General features: G+C 48.9%; 2 long non-coding RNA genes across 3 annotated transcripts in view; one reads left to right on the forward strand and one right to left on the reverse strand.

Moving 5' to 3' along the window:
* Window positions 1-13,514, reverse strand: part of LOC125944946 (uncharacterized) — a 28,232-nt gene extending 14,718 nt beyond the window's left edge. Inside the window, exon 1 of one of the 2 annotated variants that reach the window (XR_007466641.1) lies at window positions 13,425-13,514. This is a non-coding gene — a long non-coding RNA (uncharacterized LOC125944946). Of the gene's footprint in view, window positions 1-12,234; window positions 12,325-13,424 lie in introns of those variants that run through there. The other variant, XR_007466640.1, reaches the window with a different exon arrangement.
* Window positions 13,515-22,276: 8,762 nt separating this feature from the next.
* Window positions 22,277-24,538, forward strand: LOC125944947 (uncharacterized). Its single transcript, XR_007466642.1, has 3 exons — window positions 22,277-22,380; window positions 23,296-23,370; window positions 24,468-24,538. It is a non-coding gene; the product is annotated as an uncharacterized LOC125944947 (long non-coding RNA).
* Window positions 24,539-26,222: the final 1,684 nt, after the last annotated feature.

The following is a 26,222-nucleotide window of genomic DNA, read 5'->3' on the forward strand; positions in this document are numbered from 1 at the left end:
CTCCGCCAATGCTACTACTGGCGTGGGATGTACACATTTGTCCGTAAGTATATACGGTCTTGTTCCGCATGTCAACAACGAAAGACGTTTAACCATACACCCGGTCAGCTGCAGCCTTTACCATGTCCTGCCCGCCCTTTTGAATGCATTGGAATCGACCTTTATGGACCACTTCCGTGCTCTGTTGCTGGCAATCGCTGGATAATTGTCGCGGTGGACCATCTGACGCGATACGCAGAAACCGCTCCACTCCCAGCGGCTGGTGCTCGTGACGTCGCTTCCTTCATATTGCGCCATTTCATACTCCGTCATGGAGCCCCACGGGAACTGCTGAGCGACAGAGGCCGTGTGTTTTTGTCCAACGTGATACAAGAGCTGCTCCGCTCTTGTCGTATTCTTCATCGCACATCAACTGCTTACCATCCTCAAACGAATGGGCTCACGGAACGTTTCAACCGCACGCTCGGTGACATGCTGTCGATGTACATTGATTCTGATCATTCCAATTGGGACGTCGTTCTCCCCTTCGTGACTCATGCGTATAACACCGCGACACAGTCTACGACGGGCTTTTCACCATTCTTTCTTTTATATGGCCGTGAACCATCCTCCACGCTTGAGACAATTTTACCGTACCGCCCGGACGCCTCCGAATTCAGTGCAATTTCTGACGTCACCCAGCATGCCGAGGAGTGTCGTCAGCTGGCCCGCTCGTTCACGTCCGACAGCCAAGCCCTCCAAAAGATCGCCGCGACACCGATGAGCATGTGCTGAGTTTTGCCGTTGGATCCCTCGTCTGGCTCCGCATACCTTTCAACTCTCCTGGCCTCACCCCCAAGTTTGCTGCCAAGTACCACGGGCCATACCGCGTCATCGAGCGCAGGTCTCCCGTCACTTATGTCATTGAGCCGGTCAACCCCTCCTCGGACAAGCGCCGTCTCGGTCGCGACACGGTCCACGTCAGCCGCCTCAAGCCGCATCACGACCCTCTCATCCTTGCGTCCCCTTGAGTCGCCAGGATGGCTCCCCTTCGCCGCCGGGGTTATTGTAGTGAAGAAGAAGAACAGGGAGCAAGCAGTAGTGGGGCGCTCTCATAGATGTAGGGCGCGAGCGCAGATCACGGGCTCTTGGCGTTGAGACCGTTGCTCTCTGGCGACTGAACTGGTTTTTCGCCTGCCGCTTGCCGTCAGTAAATCTCCTTATCACTAGTAACATTGGCATTTGAGCACCGCCATTTTTAACTGATTCATGTGAAGCTATTTACACAGTACAGAGTATTATGTCGCATTTGTTCATTAGCTGTGAAGAGGTCTCTTAAGAAATACAGAGACGGCGATTTCAGGGTGTCGTGATTAACTTTCCATTTCAGTTCGAACTATCGCTGTCCCAACCTTCCAATATATTATTCAACAAAGGCATTAGGTTCAAACTTTATGCGAGCTTCACATGCAGGTGGTCCAGCCGCAGTCGGGCGACCGCGTCCAGGACCTCCACCTGTTCTTCCGCCGCCTGGAATGAGTGGTTCCGGTATGCAAGATGCGATGCTTCATTCTCACGCAAACCAGATCCGTCTTCAACATAAACTTTCTGTGTTGATCATACTAGTAACATTGACATTTGAGCACCGCCATTTTTAACTGATTCACTTGAAGCTATTTACACAGTACAGAGTATTATGTCGCATTTGTTCATTAGCTGTGAAGAGGTCTCTTAAGAAATACAGAGACGGCGATTTCAGGGTGTCGTGATTAACTTTCCATTTCAGTTCGAACTATCGCTGTCCCAACCTTCCAATATATTATTCAACAAAGGCATTAGGTTCAAACTTTATGCGAGCTTCACATGCAGGTGGTCCAGCCACAGTCGGGCGACCGCGTCCAGGACCTCCACCTGTTCTTCCGCCGCCTGGAATGAGTGGTTCCGGTATGCAAGATGCGATGCTTCATTCTCACGCAAACCAGATCCGCCTTCAACATAAACTTTCTGTGTTGATCATACTAGTAACATTGACATTTGAGCGCCGCCATTTTTAACTGATTCATGTGAAGCTATTTACACAGTATCGAGTATTATGTCGGATTTGTTCATTAGCAGTGAAGAGGTCTCTTAAGAAATACAGAGACGGCGATTTCAGGGTGTCTTGATAAACTGTCCATTTCAGTTCGAACTATCGCTGTCCCAACCTTCTAATATATTATTTAATAAAGGCATTAGGTTCAAACTTTATGCCAGCTTCACATGCAGGTGGTCCAGCCGCAGTCGGGCGACCGCGTCCAGGACCTCCACCTGTTCTTCCGCCGCATGGAATGAGTGGTTCCGGTATGCAAGATGCGATGCTTCATTCTCACGCAAACCAGATCCGCCTTCAGCATAAACTTTCTGTGTTAATCATACTAGTAACATTGACATTTGAGCACCGCCTTTTTAACTGATTCATTTGAAGCTATTTACACAGTACCGAGTATTGTGTCGGATTTGTTCATTAGCAGTGAAGAGGTCTCTTAAGAAATACGGAGACGGCGATTTCAGGGTGTCTTGATAAACTGTCCATTTCAGTTCGAACTATCGCTGTCCCAACCTTCCAATATATTATTTAACAAAGGCATTAGGTTCAAACTTTAAGCCAGCTTCACATGCAGGTGGTCCAGCCGCAGTCGGGCGACCGCGTCCAGGACCTCCACCTGTTCTTCCGCCGCCTGGAATGAGTGGTTCCGGTATGCAAGATGCGATGCTTCATTCTCACGCAAACCAGATCCGCCTTCAGCATAAACTTTCTGTGTTGATCATACTAGTAACATTGACATTTGAGCACCGCCATTTTTAACTGATTCATTTGAAGCTATTTACACAGTACCGAGTATTATGTCGGATTTGTTCATTAGCAGTGAAGAGGTCTCTTAAGAAATACGGAGACGGCGATTTCAGGGTGTCTTGATAAACTGTCCATTTCAGTTCGAACTATCGCTGTCCCAACCTTCCAATATATTATTTAACAAAGGCATTAGGTTCAAACTTTAAGCCAGCTTCACATGCAGGTGGTCCAGCCGCAGTCGGGCGACCGCGTCCAGGACCTCCACCTGTTCTTCCGCCGCCTGGAATGGGTGGTCCCGGTATGCAAGATGAGATGCTTCATTGTCCCGCAGAACGGATGTGCAATCAGCATAAACTTTCTGTGTTGATCATACTAGTAACATTGACATTTAAACACCGCCATCTTTAACTGATTCATGTGAAGCTATTTACACAGTACCGAGTATTATGTCGGATTTGTTCATTAGCAGTGAAGCGGTCTCTTAAGAAATGCAGAGAAGGCGATTTCAGGGTGTCTTGATAAACTGTCCATTTCAGTTCGAACTATCGCTGTCCCAACCTTCCAATATATTATTTAACAAAGGTATTAGGTTCAAACTTTATGCCAGCTTCACATGCAGGTGTTCCAGCCGCAATCGGGCCACCGCGTCCAGGACCTCCACCTGTTCTTCCGCCGCCTGGAATGGGTGGTCCCGGTATGCAAGATGAGATGCTTCATTGTCACGCAGAACGGATGTGCAATCAGCATAAACTTTCTGTGTTGATCATACTAGTAACATTGACATTTAAACACTGCCATTTTTAACTGATTCATGTGAAGCTATTTACACAGTACCGAGTATTATGTCGGATTTGTTCATTAGCAGTGAAGAGGTCTCTTAAGAAATACAGAGAAGGCGATTTCAGGGTGTCTTGATAAACTGTCCATTTCAGTTCGAACTATCGCTGTCCCAACCTTCCAATATATTATTTAACAAAGGCATTAGGTTCAAACTTTATGCCAGCTTCACATGCAGGTGGTCCAGCCGCAATCGGGCCACAGCGTCCAGGACCTCCACCTGTTCTTCCGCCACCTGGAATGCGTGGTCCCGGTATGCAAGATGAGATGCTTCATTGTCACGCAGAACGGATGTGCAATCAGCATAAACTTTCTGTGTTGATCATGCTAGTAACGTTGACATTTGAGCACCACCATTTTTAACTGATTCATGTGACGCTATTTACACAGTACAGCATTTTATGTCGCATTTCTTCATTAGCAGTGAAGACGTCTCCTAAGAAATATAAAGACGTTGCTTTTCAGGATGTCGTGATAATCTTTCCATTTCAATTGGAACTATGTCTGTCCCAACCTTCCACTATATTGTTACGCCCACGAAAGGCGTTTATTGAACAGCCAGCCAGGCAGGGTTAGTGGCGACGGCCTTGATCAGCTGAGCGCCTGTCAAGATTCAACTAGCCTGCCGCACGTCGTCTTCCTCTTCGCCCGCCTTGGATGCCCTACATTCTTTTGAGGCATAAACCTAGCACACACGTACGAGTGTCACATTTCCCTCCGCGCAGACGAAGCCCACCGGGTAAGTCAAATGGGCTGTCGAGAGACTAAAGGCTTCAAACGGGCGACATGCGTAATTTCAGTCTTTGCTGACCGCCGGCCATTTGATGTGAGGCGTGTTATACGGTAGGTCACTTCGCTTATGCGATCCGTGATAACATAGGGCCCCACATAGTTGGCCAGGAGCTTTTCACATAACCCACGTTTTCTCGTTGGTTTCCACAACCACACCATGTCACCAGGGTCATATATCACGTGTCGGCGTCGGCGGTCGTAGCGTGCCTTCGAGCGGTCTTGTGAAACTAGCGTGCGCAAAGAAGCAAGTCGTCGGGCCTCTTCAGCATGAGAGACAGTCTCGGATATACAAAGATTATCATGGCTTGAAAACGGGAAGATAGTGTCCAATGTATAACGCGGCGGACGAGCATAAAGAAGAAAGAAGGGAGTGTAGCCCGTAGTTTCGTGCTGTAAGGTATTGAATGCGTACGTAATGAAAGGTAGCACGCTCTCCCAGTTCTTATGATCGGACGCGACATACATGGACAGCATGTTAGTGAGGGTTCTGTTGGTGCGTTCCGTAAGGCCATTTGTTTGTGGATGATACGGGGTGGAATGTCGAAAACTCTAAGCACATAGACGGAGCATCTCTTCGACCACGTCTGCAGTGAACTGGCGCCCACGATCGCTGATGATGACTCTGGGAGGTCCATGTCTGAAAATGACGAAACGCAGCAGAAAAATACACACTTCGGTGGCAGTAGCCGATGGTATAGCAGCTGTCTCACAGTAGCGTGTCAAGTGATCGGCACACACGAAAATCCAGCGATTCCCATCAGATGACCGCGGGAATGGACCGAGAAGTTAGATGCCGACTTGCTCAAAAGGAGTGCTTGGGGGTGGCACTGGATGGAGTCGACCAGGCGGAACGCTCGTCAGACGCTTGTGACGTTGGCACTCGTTGCAGCTGGTCACGTACTGGTCGATCGTCTGACGCATTTTAGGCCAGTAGAACCTTTCTTGCGTGCGGTAGAGCGTTCGCGCAGATCCCAAATGACCTGAAGTTGGATCGTCATGCATAGCGCGCAAGATGGAAACACGGAGATTCACCGGGACCACCAGGAGATATCGTGGGCCTGTAGTAGAATAGTTCTTTTTGTATAGTACTCCGTCCCGAACGCAGAAACGAGTGGATGGTGCTGATTTCCTTGCAGCAGTGAGCAGTGGTTCTAAAGTTCTGTCCTTTCGCTGCTCGATCTTGAAGGTATTGATATCAGGAAATCCTGGCTCCAACGATGCGATATAGCGATCGAAGTTGTCCGCGTCGCAGTCCGTTGTCGGAAGCGGCAGACGCGAGAGGCAGTCAGCGTCGGCCTGCCGTCGGCCGCTTTTATAAGAAACAGTCAAATCATGCTCTTGTAAACAAAGTGTCCAACGCGCAAGCCGACCTGACGGATCACGGAGACTAACGAGCCAGCAGAGAGAATGATGGTCTGTCACCACGGTGAAGGGGCATCCGTACAGTTATGACCGGAAGCGCTGTACTGCGAAAATCACTGCGAGACATTCTTGCTGTGTGACTGTGTAGTTGCGCTCGGACTTGCTTAAGGAGCGACTAGCATAGGCAACGACGTGTTCTTTGGTGTCGACGCGTTGAATTAGGACTGCGCCGACTCCAATACCGCTAGCGTCCGTATGAACTTCTGTGGGAGCAGCCGGGTCGAAGTGTCGGAGAATGGGATGGGACGTCAGAAACAACTGGAGCTCACGAAAACTGGCCTCACATTCAGGGGTCCATTCAAAAGGAACGCCCTTCTGAAGGAGGCATGTCAGCGGATACGCGATGTTGGCAAATCCACGAATAAACCGACGGAAGTATGAGCAAAGGCCCAGAAAACTGCCTAGCTCTTTTACTGAGCGAGGTTGTTTGAAGGCTTCGACAGCAGCAGTCTTCGCTGGATTGGGTCGTATGCCGTCCTTGTCCACTAGATTACCCAAAACCAGTGTTTGGCGCTCTACACAATGGCATTTCTTCGAGTTGAGCACCAAACCTGCTTTCCCCAAGCAGTCTAGCACAAGATCAAGACGTGCGTTGTGCTCGCTGAACGTGCGCCCGAAAATCATTACATCGTCTAGGTAGCACATGCACACTTCCCACTTCAAACCACGCAGGATGTTGTCCATGAAGCGCTCGAAAGTTGCAGGCGCATTACACAGGCCGAACGGCATCACGTTAAATTCAAAAAGTCCGTCTGGTGTTACAAATGCCGTTTTCTCCTTGTCTGTCTTGTGCATAGGAATCTGCCAGTACCCCGACCTCAAGTCGACAGACGAAAAGTAAGATGCTGATGAGAGGCAGTCGATAGCATCATCGATACGTGGAAGAGGATACACGTCCTTTTTAGTGATGGTGTTGAGACGCCGGTAGAGTTCACAAAATCGCCATGTCCCATCTTTCTTTTTAACCAGAATCACTGGCGCAGCCCACGGACTGCATGATTCTTGGATTACATTCTTATTTAGCATTTCGCGGACTTGGTCGTTGATCACCTTGCGTTCCGGTGATGAGACTCTGTACGGCTTCTGTCGCAAAGGCTGGGCAGATCCCGTATCTATGCGATGGTGTATACGAGAAGGAGGAAACGATGGTGGCCCCTCTTGCTGCGAAAAGTCGAACAGCCCGAAATGTTTTAGCAGAATATTCGCCACTTCGTGACGCTGTTTTGTGCTGAGCGACTTGTTCACCATAGCTAGAATGGAGGAGTCCACAGCAGGGCATGCATTAACGAAATGGCGTTCATCCGCAGAATCAGGGGCATCTGTAAGAATGGCGAGTGACAGCACTAGATGTTCATGGTAGGCGGGAAGTTTCAGGCCCTTTGGTAGTATTGCAGGTTCACTGGAACAGTTTACAGTCCATAAGCTAGTGCATCCGTGAACAACTGAGAGCGTGCAATAAGGTATCAGCACACTCCTCTTGATGCAGCTCAACCGAACGGGTTCGACGGTAGCGTCAAACGATCTGCCGGTGGTAGGGAAACAAAAGACTGAAACACAAGTTGCAGATAACGGAGTCAGAACTGTATCCCTGGTTACACGAAGCACAGTTTCGTGATACGGCGGGGTCTCCATAAACGCAGCCGAAAAGCTCGTACCTACACTAATTTCTCCCGTTCCGCAATCGACAGTGGCACCACACAGTTTAAAAAAAAAAACACCGCATATCCACGGGGTGAATGATGATGAGTGGGCGAAGCTCCGGAGGGAATCATCGGTAAACCGTGAATCTTCCGTGTAATTCGCCCAGTCTCGCCGCACTAAATCGAACGATTGACTTCCACCAATGACACGCGCCATATGTGACGTCATTCCTATTTTATAACAGCGCCCTTCATTATAATTGCACCATCTCCCGCTTAAGGGGACGCTAGCACAAACGCGTTAGAAACGTGCAGTACTCTCTAGTAAGGGGGAGAGGCCACAGCGTCTTACGCAGCCGTTTACACATGCCGGAACGTGCACCGCGTTTGCCGACGCCATCACATGACTGCTGAGAGAGTATAACCCCCGTATTCATAAACGCTCCTCGACTTGAACTTGACTTGCCACCGCCTTCAACGCGTTTCGAACGCGCTGCCCAAGGCAAGCCAAGTTCAAGTCGAGGAGCGTTTATGAATACGGGGGTAAGGCGGAGAGGCCACAGCGTCTTACACCAGCTTGTTACACGGGCCGTAACGCGCTAGCACAAACGCGTTAGAAACGCGCAGTCTTTCGTTAATGTTGGGTATTTATTGTCATCGTGGTGCGTGTGTCCATGTGCGCTTCGTGGCGTAGTGGCTAGCGCCGCGCGTTCGGAAGCGAGGGGTCCCTGGTTCGATTCCGCGCTACGGACACAACTTTCGGAATTTATTTTTCATAAAAGTAGACGTGGCTACCTACTACTACGGCGACGACGACTACTACTACTACTACGACATACTACAGAGGAGGGACAGACCCACACCCTAAGGAGCTTCGCCCCTAAAAATCAAGGCCCAGGATTGCGTCATGCGTAGCATGAGGCAGAACAGCCAACTCTGCGTTAAATATCTGCCCACCCAAAATAACGTCCACATTGCACACCCCGACAGGGTGCAACAAGTCCCCACTCACTCCGCGAAACGTATCGGCACGGTCCCAGCGAAACATCACTTTTCGTCCTAGGAGGATTTTAAACGCAAGACTCATCACTAAAACGGTTGCTCCCGTGTCCACTAAGGCCATTGTCGAAACTCCGTCAATCAGTACAGACAAAGTTGCCACTGGAGACAAAGGTATCATTGTACAAATCAAATGTCCGATCTGTTCTGAATTATGCGTGTGCTGTGTGGGATCCGTGGTCGGCACGTGACGTAAACAGTTTAGAAAGAATTCAAAGCATAGCCGTTCGTTTTGTTTGTTCAAATTATGCCAGGAATTTCAGTGTTTCAAGAGCAAAAGAAAGCCTCGGTTGGGAATCGCTGCAGCAACGCAGGAAATATCTAAGATTGAAATTTTTTCACAACATATTCCACTCTCGAACAGGTATAGACCCCGGGAAATATTTTTTCAAGCCTGATTATGTTTCTGAACGGCTGGACCATGAAAGTAAGGTTAAAGAAATAGCGTGCAAAACTGAAGCGTTTAAAATGTCATTTTTTCCCAGAACCATAAGCCAATGGAACAAGTTACCATCCGATGTCGCAACGATTTTTTCAAATGATGTATTTTCAAACTGTATACGCCCACTGAAGTAAGATAGTGTTTTTGTGTGTATGTGCGAGTATGCAAGTGTTCCGGGTACATGTTTTGTTTTGCCTGCTTTATTGATTGGCTCTTTGTTTAGATCTCTCCCCCCCCCCCCCCCCCGCTGTAATGCCTGCGGGCGCTGTGGGTATTGTGCTAAATAAAAAAATAAATAAATAGACACCTTATTCTTAAGCATACAAATGGGTGGAGGTATCTCAGGCGACATAGAATATTGTCCAGCGACCTCACCTCCAACGGCCGCGCTGACTAGTTTTCCGGAGGTGGCGACGAGTAGCGACGCCGCGGAGACGGCGACCGGCTTACGCGAGGAGCGGGTGGTGGTGTCAAGCTGCGGTCGGATGCTGGAAAACGGTTCCACAGCACCTCCGGGCGCTGGTTAGGGATGCTTCCTGGATATGTGTGCGATGGCGAGTACGTTTCAAGTGGAGCGCGGTACCGCCTAGACATCGTCGATCGGTCGAACCTCGGTCGTTGGCGGCGATTGCAGTACCTGGCAATGTGACCTAAGTCGCCGCAGCTTTAGCACACAGGTAACCGACGATCGATGAACTGCGCCTCGAAGCGCGCATCTGTGCGTGGTCGTGTAGCAGAGTGAAGTGGCTGAGTCTGCTGCACAGGAGGAACGGCCGGCCTGTGCGCAAACCTGCCGGGGCGAGGGTGTTCTTCATGTCGTTGATCGGGCGTAAATGCGCCCTGACGTGGCCATGGTGCTCCTCTGTGGTGGATGTCCGTGACACATACCGACGGCTGCCACGAAGCGCACTGTGCTGCAGGCGCCATGTGTTGCGGGGAATAGGCAACAGGTTGTTCCATGACGTTGCACGCAAGCACCTCGTGCCGTAGCAGTTCTTCACGCACGATCTGCCGTATAGTAGACGAAAGATCGGCGGACGGGCTCTCATCGACGCTGGCAATGGTTGTCACATTTGCCAATCGGCCAAATTTTGGCGCAATGCGACGTGTCTTCAACATCTCAAATGTACGGCAGTAACGTACGACATCTGAGACGGAATCAACGTGTTCCCTGCCGATAAGAAAATTATAGACATCCTCTGCAATTCCTTTGAGGAGATGTCCGACTCGGTCTTCCTCAGACATCTGGGAGTTGACTATTTTGCACAGCTTGAGGATCTCTTCTATGTAAATAGTCCAAGTTTCTCCGGGAGCTTGAGCTCTTTGAGCTAGTGTTCGCTCCGCGCGCTTCTATTTGGCGTAGGAGTCGCCAAAACACATCTTAATTTCTTCAACGAAGCGCTCCCACGTTGTTAGGGAGTCTTCGTGGTTCTCATCAGCGCTGTCTCACTCAGAAACAGTACGACGTATTCAAGCTTAGTGACAGAATCCCAACGGTTGTATCGGCTCACCCTTGCGTAGTGCGTCAGCCACTCGTCGACATCTTCGCCCGATTTTCCCGCGAACGAGCGCGGTTCCATGTAGTGCTGCAAAGGTCCAACCGGCGTCGACCTTGGAGCAGGGACAACTAGAGCTGGCGTTTGTCCACTTCCGTCCTGAGCCATGGAGACAGTCGCTGGCAAGAGACCGGCAACACGGCGGCTCCGGCGAAGTTCCAGGTGTTGCGACTCCGTGGTACGTTGTGTCGTACCCAGCACCTCCACCACTTTGTTACGCCCAAGAAAGGCGTTTATTGAACAGCCAGCCAGGCAGGTTTAGTCACGTTGGCATTGATCAGCTGAGCGCCTGTCAAGATTCAACTAGCCTGCCGCACATCGTCTTCCTCATCGCCAGCCTTGGATGCCCCACAATCTTTTGAGGCATAAACCTAGCACACACGTACGAGTGTCACAATATAATTCAACAAAGGCATTAGGTTTAAACTTTATGCGAGCTTCACATGCAGGTGGTCCAGCTGCAGTCGGGCCACCGCGTCCAGGACTTCCACCTGTTCTTCCGCCACCTGGAATGAGTGGTTCCGGTATGCAAGATGCGATGCTTCATTCTCACGCAAACCAGATGCGCCTTCAACATAAACTTTCTGTGTTGATCATACTAGTAACATTGACATTTGAGCACCGCCATTTTTAACTGATTCATGTGAAGCTATTTACACAGTACAGAGTATTATGTCGCATTTGTTCATTAGCAGTGAAGAGGTCTCTTAAGAAATACAGAGACGGTGATTTCAGGGTGTCGTGATAAACTTTCCATTTCAGTTCGAACTATCGCTGTCCCAACCTTCCAATATATTATTCAACAAAGACATTAGGTTCAAACTTTATGCGAGCTTCACATGCAGGTGGTCCAGCCGCAGTCGGGCCACCGCGTCCAGGACCTGCACCTGTTCTTCCACCGCCTGGAATGGGTGGTTCCGGTATGCAAGATGCGATGCTTCATTCTCACGCAAACCAGATGCGCCTTCAACATAAACTTTCCTTGATGATCATACTAGTAACATTGACATTTGAGCACCACCATTTTTAACTGATTCATGTGATGCTATTTACACAGTACAGCATTTTATGTCGCATTTCTTCATTAGCAGTGAAGACGTCTCCTAAGAAATACAAAGACGGTGCATTTCTGGATGTCGTGATAATCTTTCCATTTCAATTCGAACTATCTCTGTCCCAACCTTCCAATATACAATTCAACAAAGGCATTAGGTTCAAACTTTATGCGAGCTTCACATGCAGGTGGGCCAGCCGCAGTCGGGCCACCGCGTCCGGGACCTACACCTGTTCTTCCGCCGCCTGGAATGGGTGGTCCCGGTATGCAAGAAGAGATGCTTCATTGTCACGCAGAGCGGATGTGCAATCAGCATAAACTTTCTGTTTTGATCATACTGGTAACATTGACATTTTAGCACCGCCATTTTTAACTCATTCATGCGATGCTATTTACACAGTACAGAGTCTTATGTCGCATTTGTTCATTAGCAGTGAAGAGGTCTCCTAAGAAATACAGAGACGGCAATTTCAGGGTGTCGTGATAAACTTTCCATTTCAGTTCGAACTATCGTTGTCCCAACCTTCCAATATCTAGTTCAAGAAAGGCATTAGCTTCAAACTTTATGCGAGCTTCACATGCAGGTGGTCCAGCTGCAGTCGGGCATCATCGTCCAGGACCTCCGCCTGTTCTTCCACTGCCAGGAATGGGTGGTCCCGGTATGCAAGATGAGATGCTTCATTGTCACGCAGAGCGGATGTGCAATCAGCATAAACTTTCTGTGTTGATCATACTAGTAACATTGACATTTTAGCACCGCCATTCTTAACTGATTCATGCGACGCTATTTACATAGTACACCATATTATGTCACATTTCTTCATTAGCAGTGAAGACGTCTCCTAAGAAATACAAAAACGGTGCTTTTCAGGATGTCGTAATAATCTTGCCATTTCATTTCGAACTATTGCTGTCCCAACCTTCCAATATATAATTCAAGAAAGGCATTAGGTTCAAACTTTATGCGAGCTTCACACGCAGGTGGTCCAGCCGCAGTCGGGCCACCGCGTCCGGGACCTACACCTGTTCTTCCGCCGCCTGGAATGGGTGGTCCCGGTATGCAAGAAGAGATGCTTCATTGTCACGCAGAGCGGATGTGCAATCAGCATAAACTTTCTGTTTTGATCATACTGGTAACATTGACATTTTAGCACCGCCATTTTTAACTCATTCATGCGATGCTATTTACACAGTACAGAGTCTTATGTCGCATTTGTTCATTAGCAGTGAAGAGGTCTCCTAAGAAATACAGAGACGGCAATTTCAGGGTGTCGTGATAAACTTTCCATTTCAGTTCGAACTATCGTTGTCCCAACCTTCCAATATATTATTCAACAAAGGCATTAGGTTCAAACTGTATGCGAGCTTCACATGCAGGTGGTCCAGCCGCAGTCGGGCCACCGCGTCCAGGACCTCCACCTGTTCTTCCGCCGCCTGGAATGGGTGGTCCCGGTATGCAAGATGAGATGCTTCATTGTCACGCAGAGCGGATGTGCAATCAGCATAAACTTTCTGTGTTGATCATACTAGTAACATTGACATTTGAGCACCACCATTTTTAACTGATTCATGTGACGCTATTTACACAGTACACCATATTATGTCACATTTCTTCATTCGCGGTGAAGACGTCTCCTAAGAAATACAAGGACGGTGCTTTTCAGGATGTCGTGATAATCTGTCCATTTCAGTTCGAACTATCGCTGTCCCAACCTTCCGATATCTAGTTCAAGAAAGGCATTAGCTTCAAACTTTATGCGAGCTTCACATGCAGGTGGTCCAGCCGCAGTCGGGCCTCATCGTCCAGGACCTCCGCCTGTTCTTCCACTGCCAGGAATGGGTGGTCCCGGTATGCAAGATGAGATGCTTCATTGTCACGCAGAGCGGATGTGCAATCAGCATAAACTTTCTGTGTTGATCATACTAGTAACATTGACATTTGAGCACCGCCATTCTAACTGATTTTTATGCGAAGCTATTTACACAGTACAGCGTATTTGTCGCATTCGTTCATTAGCAGTGAACACGTCTCCTAAGAAATACAATGACGGTGCTTTTCAGGGTGTCGTGTTAATCTTTCTATTGCAGTTTGAACTATCGTTATCCCAACTTTCCAATATATAATTCAACACAGGCATTTGCTTCAAACTTTATGCGAGCTTCACATGCAGGTGGTCCAGCCGCAGTCGGGCCACAGCGTCCAGGACCTCCACCTGTTCTTCCACCGCCTGGAATGGGTTCGGGTATGCAAGATGAGATGCTTCATTGTCACGCCGAGTGGATGTGCATTCAGCATCAACTTTATGTGTTTATAATTCTAGTAACATTCACATTTGAGCGACGCCATTTTTAACTCATTCATGCGACGCTTTTTACACAGTAGAGCGTATTGACACGTATACATGTTTGTTTCACCGGTGGCCGCTTTCCACCGGCTAACAAATGTTAAACATTATCGCTCGGCGCAGGACGCGCCTGTATCGGAAGTTTCTACAACGTTATCGATGCTTCTTTCCGTTGCCTGTTTTCACCGACGCTTATGTTATCTGATTGTATGACCGACGCGAATTGTCCTTAATTTTCTGGAAGACACGCGGGCATCAGGGATTAATCTAGAACCTTCGATGACTCAGGTATAAAAGCCGACGCGTTTCGCCGCTGATCAGATTTTCGACGATCGCCGACTGTGTTCGCCACTATCGTTGTGCTTTGAGTGTAGCTTGCTTTTGTGGGCACAGGTTCGCCCAATAAACAACCAGTTTCGTCATACACAGTTTTACGACTGTTTTCTTTATCGTCACTAGTTCGTTTATGCACCGAACGCCACCGCAAAGCCGCGACCCAAGCCCAAAACCGGAGGACGAGACCAACGTCGCCAAGGAACAGCGAGCTAGCCGTAGGCAGCAAGGAATTCTGCCGGAGTACGGACTTCTTCCCGAAAAGACCACTGCAATCAAGGCCAAGTCAACAACCAGAATGGCAGCACCAGCGTCCCCCATCCTGCTGCAACAACCTCGGGAGCCACCGACCTTTCGTGGATCATCGGCTGAAGACCCTGAAACCTGGCTGCAGACATATGAGAGGACCGCGACGTTCAACAAATGCAGCGACGACGACAAGCTGCGCCATGTTTACTTCTCGCTTGAAGACAGCGCCAGAACCTGGTTCGAGAATAGGGAGCGTGCACTAACAACCTGGGACCTCTTCCGAGCCGCATTCCTGCACACCTTCACGAGCGTCGTCCGTAAAGAAAGAGCTGCAGCCTTGTTGGAAAACCGTGTACAGCTCCCGAATGAGAGCATCGGTATGTACACTGAAGAAATGACTCGATTATTCCGGCACGCCGACCCCGCTATGCCAGAAGACCGGAAAGTTCGCATGCTCATGTGGGGAGTTAAGCAGGAGCTATTTGCCGGAATGGTGCGGAATCCACCAACGACAGTCCAAGACTTTCTCTCGGAGGCTACGACGATCGAGAAAGCACTGGACATGCGCAACCGGCAATACAATCGCCGTTCGACGCTATATTACGCCGAAGTCCAAGGACTCTCCCACGACCTACGAGACACCATGAGGGCGATAGTACGCTAAGAGCTGCAGAAGTTGCTACCGTCGTCGCAGCCTCAAGTTGCTTCCATCGCCGATATCGTGCGGGAGGAAATCCAGCAATCGCTAGGACTTCCCGAATCGCCCCAACCCGAACCGGAAGCGCTGACCTACGCCGCCGTCGCCCGTCGTCAAGGCCCCCCTCCGCGCTCGCGCCAGGACCCCGTAACGCCGCAGTTCCGACGTCCACCAACGCCTCCGCCAGCACGCCCGTCCGTCGTCCAGCGCAGCTACCCGAGAAAGACGGACATTTGCCGCGCCCCCGACCACCGCCCGCTCTGCTATCACTGCGGGGAAGCTGGTCATATCTACCGCCGATGCCCATACCGCGAGATGGGCCTACGAGGGTTCGCCGTCAACGCGCCGAGTCCAGTGCGGGGTGAACGACCGCGCGACATTGCCGACTACCTTGCCGGAGCCCAGTGGCAACCCCGACGACCCTCACGCTCGCCGTCACCAGGCCGCTACATCTCGCCGCATCGCCGTCAGTACACCGGTCCCACCCGCGGCCGATCTCCCAGCCCTTACCCGGGAAACTAAAGGCAGCAACCGATGGGGGTGCGGTTGCTGTACGACGCAATGCCGAAGATCCTCCGCCGCCGCTGACGACGACGATTCGCGAATCATCATAACGATATATCAGCACGCCGCCTAGCAACAGCCTTGACAGCACTTCGCCGCCGCAAGAAGACCGGCCGACTCGACGTAGCAGCAGCGGAGCAAGCCAGCGCAGCCGTGATCCGACGCCACGACTTAACCGTAATGCTAGACGACGGTCTACCGACTTAGACGTGCTCATCGATGGTCATAACGTCACCGCTCTCGTCGACACTGGCGCCGACTATTCCGTCTTCAGTGGCGCGTTCGCCGCCAAGTTAAAGAAGGTGAAGACGGCCTGGCAAGGATCCGATATCCGGACAGCGGGAGACCACCTAATAACGCCGGCTGGAATCTGCACAGCCCGAGTCACGGTAAACAACCGCAGTTACCCGGCGAGCTTCCTAATCCTGCAGCACTGCTCCAGGGATGTCATCCTAGGCATGGACTTTCTAAACCAATACGGTGCAGTCATCGACTTAAGATCCAAGTCGATAACGTTTTCAACGCACAACGCGATACCACCGGATACAAGCATAAGTTATCATGCCTTGATTGTGCTTGAAGAACAAGTCACCGTTCCGCCTCGCTCCAGCGTAATGATTTCCGTCGGTACCGAAGTGCCTGCAGACATGGAGGGCATCATCGAGGGCGATCATCACCGACTGCTCCACCGTGAAATTTGCGTCGCTATAGGCATAGCTGAGCTACGTGCAGGGAAAGCAAGGGTGATGCTCACGAACTTCAGCCCTGAATACAAGCACATTAACAAAGGCACCACGGTCGCCTTCATCGACGAAATAGTACAAGCCAGCAGTGCTTTCACCTTCACGGATTCCAGTGCACCTGCACTGGAATCCTGAACCAACTTTCGACGTCAATCAGAACCTTCCCAGGCATAAGAAAGAACAACTAAAAGCTCTGTTCCTGCAATACAAGGACTGCCTCTCGTCGTCATCAAAAGTTCGACAAACCCCTGTCGCCAAGCATCGCATCATCACCGACGAAAATGTCCGCCCACTCCGTCAGAGCCCGTACCGAGTTTCGGAGCGCGAACGTGAAGCCATAAGGCAACAAGTCGACGAAATGCTACGCGACGACATCATCCAGCCGTCCAAGAGTCCGTGGGCGTGCCCCGTTGTGTTAGTGAAGAAGAAGGATGGAACCCTACGTTTCTGCGTCGATTATCGTCGCCTCAACAACATCACGAAGAAGGACGTATACCCCCTCCCACGGATTGACGAAGCCTTGGATCGACTCTACAACGCAAAGTTTTTTTCGTCGATGGACCTCAAAACCGGCTACTGGCAAATCGAAGTCGGCGAGAGGGACCGGGAGAAGCCTGCGTTTATAACACCAGACGGACTGTTCGAGTTCAAGGTCATGCCGTTTGGTCTTCGCTCGGCACCTGCGACTTTCCAACGCGTCATGGATACAGTACTGGCAGGCTTGAAGTGGGAGACTTGCCTCGTCTATTTGGACGACGTCGTTGTGTTTGCCTCAAGCTTCGAAGAACACCTGTGGCGCCTTGAAACAGTTCTTCAAGCAATCAAAACCTCCGGACTCACGTTAAAGCCAGAAAAGTGGCGCTTCGCATATGAGGAGCTCTTGTTCTTGGGCCACGTCATCAACAAGTCTGGAGTGCGCCCCGACCCTCAGAAAACTGCTGCCATCTCCAACTTTCCTCCGCCCGCCGACAAGTAGGCAGTGCGTAGATTTCTTGGACTGTGCGCCTATTACAGGCGCTTCGTCAAGGACTTTTCGCGGATCGCTGAGCCACTGACGTACCTCACGAAGGCCGACGTCGAGTTCAAGTGGGAGACGCCGCAAGTCGAAGCATTTGAAGAACTGAAGCGACGCCTGCAATCGCCGCCAATACTTGCGCATTTCGACGAAAACGCCGATACCGAAGTCCACACCGACGCAAGCGGCGTAGGACTCGGCGCCGTTCTTGTGCAGAGGACTGACGGACTAGAAAGGGTTGTAAGTTACGCTAGCCGGTCGCTATCGAAGGCGGAAGCAAATTATTCCACAACAATAAAGTAGTCCCTCGCCATCATCTGGGCTACATCGAAGTTTCGTACCTACCTCTATGGCAGGCCCTTTAAAGTTGTGAGCGACCACCACGCCTTGTGTTGGCTAGCTAACTTGAAGGATCCTTCAGGTCGCCTCGCACGATGGAGTCTAAGACTTCAAGCATTTGACATCACCGTCGTTTACAAGTCCGGGCGAAAGCACTCTGACGCCGACTGCTTGTCTCGCGCACCCGTCGAACCGCCGCCACAGGACGACCAGGATGACGACACTTTCTTGGGACCCATCAGTGCCGACGAATTCGCCCAACAGTGAGCCGACACGGAACTAAGGAGCCTTGTAGACTACCTGGAAGGCAAGACCATCATTGTGCCGAAGGTGTTCAGGCGAGGATTGGCGTCGTTTTTCTTGCAAACCGACATTCTCCTAAAGAAGAACTTCTCGCCTCTCCGAGCCAACTACCTCCTCGTGGTACCCTCAGCATTGCGTCCTGAGGTTCTGCAAGCTCTTCATGACGACCCAACGGCTGGACACCTCGGTTTTTCCCGCACGCTCGCGAGGATACAAGAAAAATATTACTGGCCTCGCCTCTCTGCCGACGTCGCCCATTACGTAAGGGCATGCCGAGACTGTGAGCGACGCAAAACACCGCCGACAAGGCCAGCCGGACTTCTACAGCCCATCGAGCCACCTCGCCGACCGTTCCAGCAGATCGGGATGGACTTACTGGGGCCTTTTCCGACGTCGACGTCCGGGAATAAATGGATCGTCGTAGCTACGGACTACCTCACCCGCTACGCCGAAACAAAATCCTTGCCCAAAGGCAGTGCTGCCGAGGTAGCCCGATTCTTCGTTGAGAACATCCTTCTGCGTCACGGTGCCCCAGAAGTCCTCATTACCGACAGAGGTACGGCCTTCACGGCTGAACTAACTCAAGCCATCCTGCGCTACAGCCAGACAAGCCATCGCCGGACCACCGCCTACCATCCGCAGACGAATGGTCTCACCGAGCGCCTAATTAAGACCATCGCCGACATGCTGGCAATGTACGTCGACATCGAACACAAGACGTGGGATGCCATCTTTCCGTACGTGACCTTCGCATACAACACGGCCATGCAAGAAACGACGCACATGGCGCCGTTCAACCTGGTCTACGGAAGGAAACCGGCAACGACGCTTGACGCGTCGTTGCCGGATGATGTGGATGATGTCTCCGATGAAGAAAATCTCGACATTGCCACCTATTTGCACCGTGCCGAAGAAGGTCGACAGCTCGCCCGCCTGCGCATCAAGAACCAGCAGAGCACCGACAGCCGACACTACAATCTTCGACGACGCTACGTCGAGTACCATCCCGGCGACCGTGTTTGGGTCTGGACTCCGATACGCCGGCGAGGACTTAGCGAGAAACTGCTACGACGCTATTTCGGACCCTACAACATTATCCGACGGATTGGCGCACTGGACTATAAGGTCGTGCCAGACGGCATTTCGCAATCACAGCGGCGCCGCGCACGACCCGAAGTCATCGACGTGGAGCGTGGAAAGCCTTTCTACGCCCGCTGACGACGTTAGGTACTTTGTTACTTTGTTATTGTTTTTTTTTATTACGCGTGGTTTTGTTTTCGCTTTCACATTTGTTTGTAGCATCGGGACGATGCTTTTTAAGGGGAGGGTATTGACACGTATACATGTTTATCTTTCACCGGTGGCCGCTTTCCACCGGTTAACAAATGTTAAACGTTATCGCTCGGCGCAGGACGCGCCTGTATTGGAAGTTTCTAGAACGTTATCGATGCTTCTTTCCGTTGCCTGTTTTCACCGACGCTTATGTTATCTGATTGTATGACCGACGCGAATTGTCTTTAAAAGAGTTGACTGTTGGGCTAGTTGGTGTTTAGACATAGGAACCATTGTTAAAAGCGCAAAACCACACAACACAAGATAAGACCAGACGAGCACAGTGATAGGGCTGCGCTGAACGTCTTTTTTAGCGATAAGACGCATAAACCCTATGCCCCATTTCGTACCATTGTGAACGAACGGGGCACGTGGCAGCATTGCGTCAGTAAGTTTCTGCTTAAAACCCTAAATAAACTGGTGATAACTGATCCGTTTCTCACAAAAAGTTCCGCTGATGTAGTGAACTTTCTTGAAGGCAACAATGATATTGGTTTCGCGTTTTCTGTCGACGTAGAAGATCTCTTTTACGCGGTGCCCCATAGTGAACTGTTTCTCGCAGTTAAAGAATGCATTGATGAAAATGGTGCGGTTGCGTTCCAAAATGGCGCCGGCATGTCTGTAGAAAACCTTCTAGCCCTTTTGGAATTTTACCTCCAGTCCACTTTTATCAAATTTGACGACCAGATTTTTCTTCAAAAGAAAGGCATCTGTATTGGTTCATGTATCGCGCCTGTGTTGTGTCATATCTTTTTATCAACCATCGATCGCTCTTTACACGATCGTTTTAATTCTTCTTACAATGACAAGGTCCTTAAAGTTTTTCGTTATGTGGACGACTTCTTATTTCTGTTTAACAAGTGCTCATCCTCGTATGAGCATGCGATGAAGAGTGTTCTAGAAGATTTTAGAAATCATGGAAAAGGGCTATCTTCACCTTTGAACGTCCAGACGAAAGCAAGCTTCAGTTTTTAGATTTGCAGTTGACGTTCAACGAAACGCATGTTTGCTGGGCGTACTCTCCGCGTGCACAAAAAGAGCTCCTTCCGTACAATTCAGCTCACTCAAAAACGGTAAAGAGAGGCATCGCAAATCTCTGTTTAGATTCAGCACTTCGGAAGTCGTGCATTCACAAGGTGCAGGATAGTTTTAACCTTCAATTGGGAAGGCTGTTTTCAGCCGGCTTCCCTGGTTCGGTCATCTTGTCTGTGGCTGAGACGCTTCTTAAGAAGATAAAGCACCGTTGCAACCCAGATGCCGCGAAGCCCCTGGAGGGCTTCCAGAGGCCAGAAGTGGTGCCGTACATACATAAGGTCACACATAGCCTGAAAAAAGTGGCTAGCCGGTTCAACGTGCCGTTGGCTTTCTCAGTCCCCCAGAAGCTCGCTCAGCTTAGCCGTCGCACCACCTGTGCCGAGGAAAAGGGAGGCTGTAAAAAGAACCATGAACGACGTTTCGTTCAGTGTGCCAACAACGTTGTGTACGAGATTTCCCTGACCTGCGGCAAAGTATACATCGGCCAGACGGGGCGCTGCCTCAATGACCGGCTCAGGGAACACGCAAGAAATCTAATTAACAAGGAGAGAAGTCATCTTGTCGACCACTGCATGAACTGCCCGAATTGTGAACCACGTTTACGATGTGGAAAAATTGTAGCCAGAAGCAGACAAAAAACGGCGCGTGAAACGTTGGAAGCATTTTTAATCAGAAAGGCAGGTGAAGAGTGTGTCAGCGACACTTCTATTGCGCTGTATAAAGCTGAATTTGATTTTCTTTCGCGGTATGTTTGATGTTTCCGGGGGGGGGGTTGTTGTGACGATGCGCCTGCGCAGCCTGTTGGTATATATAGCTGGAGATCGGCCTTCAATAAATCAGTTGTCAGTTTGCGCCTGTGCTCGTCTGGTCTTATCTTGTGTTGTGCGGTTTTGCGCTTTTAACAATGGTTCCTATGAATTGTCTTTAACTTTCTGGAAGATACGCGGGCATCAGGGATTAATCTAGAACCTTCGATGACTCAGGTATAAAAGCCGACGCGTTTCGCCGCTGATCAGATTTACGACGATCGCCGACTCTGTTCGCCACTATCGTTGTGCTTTGAGTGTAGCTTGCTTTTGTGGGCACAGGTTCGCCCAATAAACAACCAGTTTCGTCATACACAGTTTTACGACTGTTTTCTTTACCGTCACTACTACGTGACAGTATTATGTCGCATTTGTTCCTTAGCAGTGAAGACGTCTCCGAATAAATACAAAGGCTGTGCTTTTCAGCATGTCGTGATCATCCTTTCATTTCACTTCGAACTATCGCTGTCCCAACCTTCCAATATATAATTCAACAAAGGCATTTGCTTCAAACTTTATGCGAGCTTCACATGCAGCTGGTCCAGGTTCAGTCGGGCCACTGCGACCAGGACCTCCACCTGTTCTTCCACCGCCTAGAATGGGTGGTCCCGGTATGCAACACGCGATGCTTTTCTCACGCAGACCAGATGTGCCTTCAACATAAACTTTCTGTGTTGATCATACTAGTTACATTGACATTTGAGCACCACCATTTTAGCTGATTCATGCGAAGCTATTCACGCAGTACAGCGTATTATGTCGCATTTTTTCATTAGCAGCGAATGCGTCTCCTAAGAAATACAAAGGCTGTGCTTTTCAGGATGTCGTGATCATCTTTCCATTTCAGTTCGAACTATCGCTGTCTCAACCTTCCAATATATAATTCAAGAAAGGCATTAGCTTCAAACTTTATGCGAGCTTCACATGCAGGTGGTCCAGCTGCTGTCGGGCCACCGCGTCCAGGACCTCCACCTGTTCTTCCGCCGCCTGGAATGCGTGGTCCCGGTATGAAAAAATGCGATGCTTCATTCTCACGCAGACCAGATGTGTCTTCAACATAAACTTTCTGTGTTGATCATTCTATTAACATTGACATTTGAGCACGGCCATATTTAACTGATTCATGCGACGCTATTTACACAGTACAGCATATTGTGTCGCATTACTTCATTAGCAGTGAAGACGTCTCCTAAGAAATAAAAGATGGTGCTTTTCAGGATGTCGTGATAATCTTTCCATTTCAATTCGAACTATCGCTGCCCAACTTTCCAATATAATAGTAACATTAACATTTGGGCACCGCCATATTTAACTGATTCATGCGAAGCTATTTACACAGTAGAGCGTATTATCTCGTATTTCGTCATTAGCAGTGAAGGCGTCTTCTAATAAATGCAAAGGCGGCACTTTTCAGAATGTCGTGATAATCTTTCCATTTCATTTCGAAATATCGCTGTCCCAACCTTCCAATAACTCATTCAAGAAGGACATTAGCTTCAAACTTTATGCGAGCTTCACATGCAGGTGGTCCAGCACTTGTAGTGCCACCGCATCCAGGACCACCACCTGTCCCTCCACCGCTTGGAATGGGTAGTCCCGGTATGCTAGATGAGATGCTTCATTGTCATGCAGACCACATGTTCGTGGCACATCAACGTGCGTTCTTGGTCATAATAATCGCATTGACCACTAGGAAACCGCCATTTTTACCTGATTGATGCGAAATTATTTAAAGAGGGGGCGTATTGTCTTCTATTACGGCATAGCGGTAAAGGCATCTTTTTACAAATGCAAAGGCGGCGCTTTTCAGGATATCGCGATTACCTTTCCATTTCAGTTCTAAGTATCCCAGTCCCAACTTCCCAGTAACTAATTAAAGAAATACATTAGCTTCAAAATTTATACGAGTTTGACATGCAGGAGGTCCAGCAGTTTTTGGGCCACCGCGTCCAGGATCTCCACCTTTCCTTCGACCGCCTGGAATGAGTGGACCTGGTACGCAGAATAAGATGCTTCTTTGTCACGCACACCTCACATGCGCTGAACATCGACTTGCTGGGTTTGTGATAATCCCACTGCTCTTGACAACTCAACGATGGGAAGCTATTTGCACAGAGAACGCATTTTCTCGCATTTTTGCTTCACCTATGGAGGATTCTTTCTTAGAAATACAAAGGCGCTATTATTGCAAATATCGCTGTAGTCGTTTCGTTTCAGTTCCGAAAATCCCTGTTCTAACCTACTACTATCTAAACCAAGAAAGTCTTTAGCTTCAAACTTTATGCGAGCTTCACATGAAGGCGGTCTAGCAGTAGTCGGGCCATCCCGTCTACAACATCCACCTTTCCTGCTACCGTTTGGAATGGGTAAACTCGGCATGCAGGATAAGATGCCTCATTGCCACGCAGACCACTTGTTCTCTGAACATCAACTTGCTTTGCTGGTCATAATAATCACATTGAGCATTAGGAAACCGCTCTTGTAACCTGACCGATGCGAAGCTATTTACGCAGGAGAACATAATGTCTCGTATTTCTGCACGCGCTGTGAAGGCATCATTCTAAGAAATGCAAATGTGCAATTTATGCAAATATCGCGATAATCGTTTCGTTTCCATTCCAGCCATCGCTGTCCTAACCTCCCACTATCTTAATCAAGAAAGTCTTTACCTCCAAACTGCGTAAGAGCTTATCATGCAGGAGATCAAGCAGTAGTAGGGCCACCACGTCCAGCACCTCCATTCATTCATCTGCCTGGTATGGGTAGTCGCGGTAGGCAGGATGATATGCTTCATTTCACGCAGACCATATGTGCGCTGAACATCAACTTCCTGTGTTATTCATTTGAGTCACATTTATCAATAGATCACCACCGTTTTTAACTCAACGATGAGAAGCTGTTTAATCAAGAGAGAGTATTGTCGCGTGTTTCGACATCATCGTTAAAGTAATGTTTTTAAAAAATACAATTTCGCCGCTTTACAAGTTTAGCGATAATCGTTCGTTTCATTTCAAACAAACGGTTTCCTAATCATCCACTATATAAATCAAGGAAAACACTACCTTCAAACTTCATAAGAACTTCAAATGCAGGAGGTCCAACAGCAGCGGGGCCACGGCGCCCAGCACCTCCTCCAGGCTTTCCACCGCCAGCAATAGCTGGTTCCGGTATGCATTATTATATGCTTCATTCAAATCAAATCAAATCAAATTTATTTCACATCCAATACATGATGTAGGCGGCACAGACAAAAAGCCAAAATCAATTCGGCTTGACAGGGGTCTGCGCCCCTTTCAAAATTGCCTAAAAACAATAATTAGCAACAGCAATCAGACATTGTTAGGTAGCATTGTACAGTGGCAGGAGAGAAGTCTAAATATATACAATGAGAAACGTGTGGTTCAAGCAATGTCATGCAGACCACACCTGCACTAAACAGCAACTTGCTTTGTGGATATTAAATGTGACATTGACCAATAGAACACCGTCCTCGTCAACTGAAGAATATGAAGCTAATAACACATGTACTTGTTTATCTTTTTCCAGTGACCTGTTTTCATTACCTAACAAATGTTAACTGGCACTTAACACTCCAGAAGTTAATTTTAATAAAAGTTAAACGTTGTCGCTTGGCACAGAACACGCCTGCATCTATCAAAACGTTCTAAAATCTTTTGCGCGATTCTATATGTAGTCTATGTTTTATATGTGTTGGGTCAGACAAGCAGACCAAATTTCTCCAATGCTACTCACTGCATACTTAGAAGAAGTATTCAAGTTATTAGACTGCGAATGCTTAGGAGTGAGCATCAACGGCGAATATCTCAGCAACCTTCAGTTTGCAGATAACATTATCCTGTTAAGCAACAATGGGGACGAATTACAACAAATAATTAAGGACCTTAACCTAGAAAGTATAAGAGAGGGGTTGAAGATTAATATGCTGAAGACAAACAGTATGTTCAGTAGCTTGGCAAGGGGACAAGAATTCAGAATCGCCCGTCAGCCTCTAGAGTCTGTAAAACAGTACGTTTATCTAGGTGAATTACTCACAGGGGATCCTGTGAATGAGAAGGAAACTTACAGAAGAATAAAATTGTGTTGGATTTCATACGGCCGGCATTGCCAAATCATGACTGCTAGCTTACCACAGTCGAAAAGAAAAGTGTCCAATCATTGCATTTTACCGTTGCTAACATGTGGGACAGCAACTTGGAGATTAACAAAGAAGTTCGAGACCAAGTTAAGGACCGCCCAAAGAGCGATGGAACGAAAAATGTTAGGCGTAACGTTAAGACACAAGAAGAGAGCGGTGAGGATCAGACAGCACACGGGGATAACCAATATTCTAATTGACATTAAGAAAAAAAGGGAGCTGGGCAGGCCATATAATGCCAGAAGTGCGAGATTTCATTGTGAAGGAGCCCGAGCCCGTTCTATTCAACTGGTTACATGCAAAGGGCGACTTTTCGTCGCAAATCAAATAGCCAGCTTCCTTGAACACGTCACTAGAAAAGAGCCGCAATGCATTGTTAATAAACCATTTGTAGTTCTTTGAACTCGTTATCGGCAAAGGGCCACATTTCATATTGAATGAACTGGAACAAGTTGTTGTCAGCTAGTTACTGGCAAAAGAGCGGTACATTTCATCGTGAATGAATCAGTGATGTTCTGTGATCTCGTTTTAGCAAAGAAAGGCCACATTTCATATTTATTGAACTGGAGCCATTTCCATTCAACTGGTTATTGGAAAAGAAGGCCGACATTTCGCCGTGAATAGCCAGTTTTCTTGAACACGTCACTAGAAAGGAAGAGTCACAATTCATCGTGAATAAACAATTTGTAGT

This window comes from Dermacentor silvarum, chromosome 4 (assembly GCF_013339745.2).
Source record: "Dermacentor silvarum isolate Dsil-2018 chromosome 4, BIME_Dsil_1.4, whole genome shotgun sequence".
Classification (NCBI taxonomy): Eukaryota; Metazoa; Arthropoda; class Arachnida; order Ixodida; family Ixodidae; genus Dermacentor; species Dermacentor silvarum.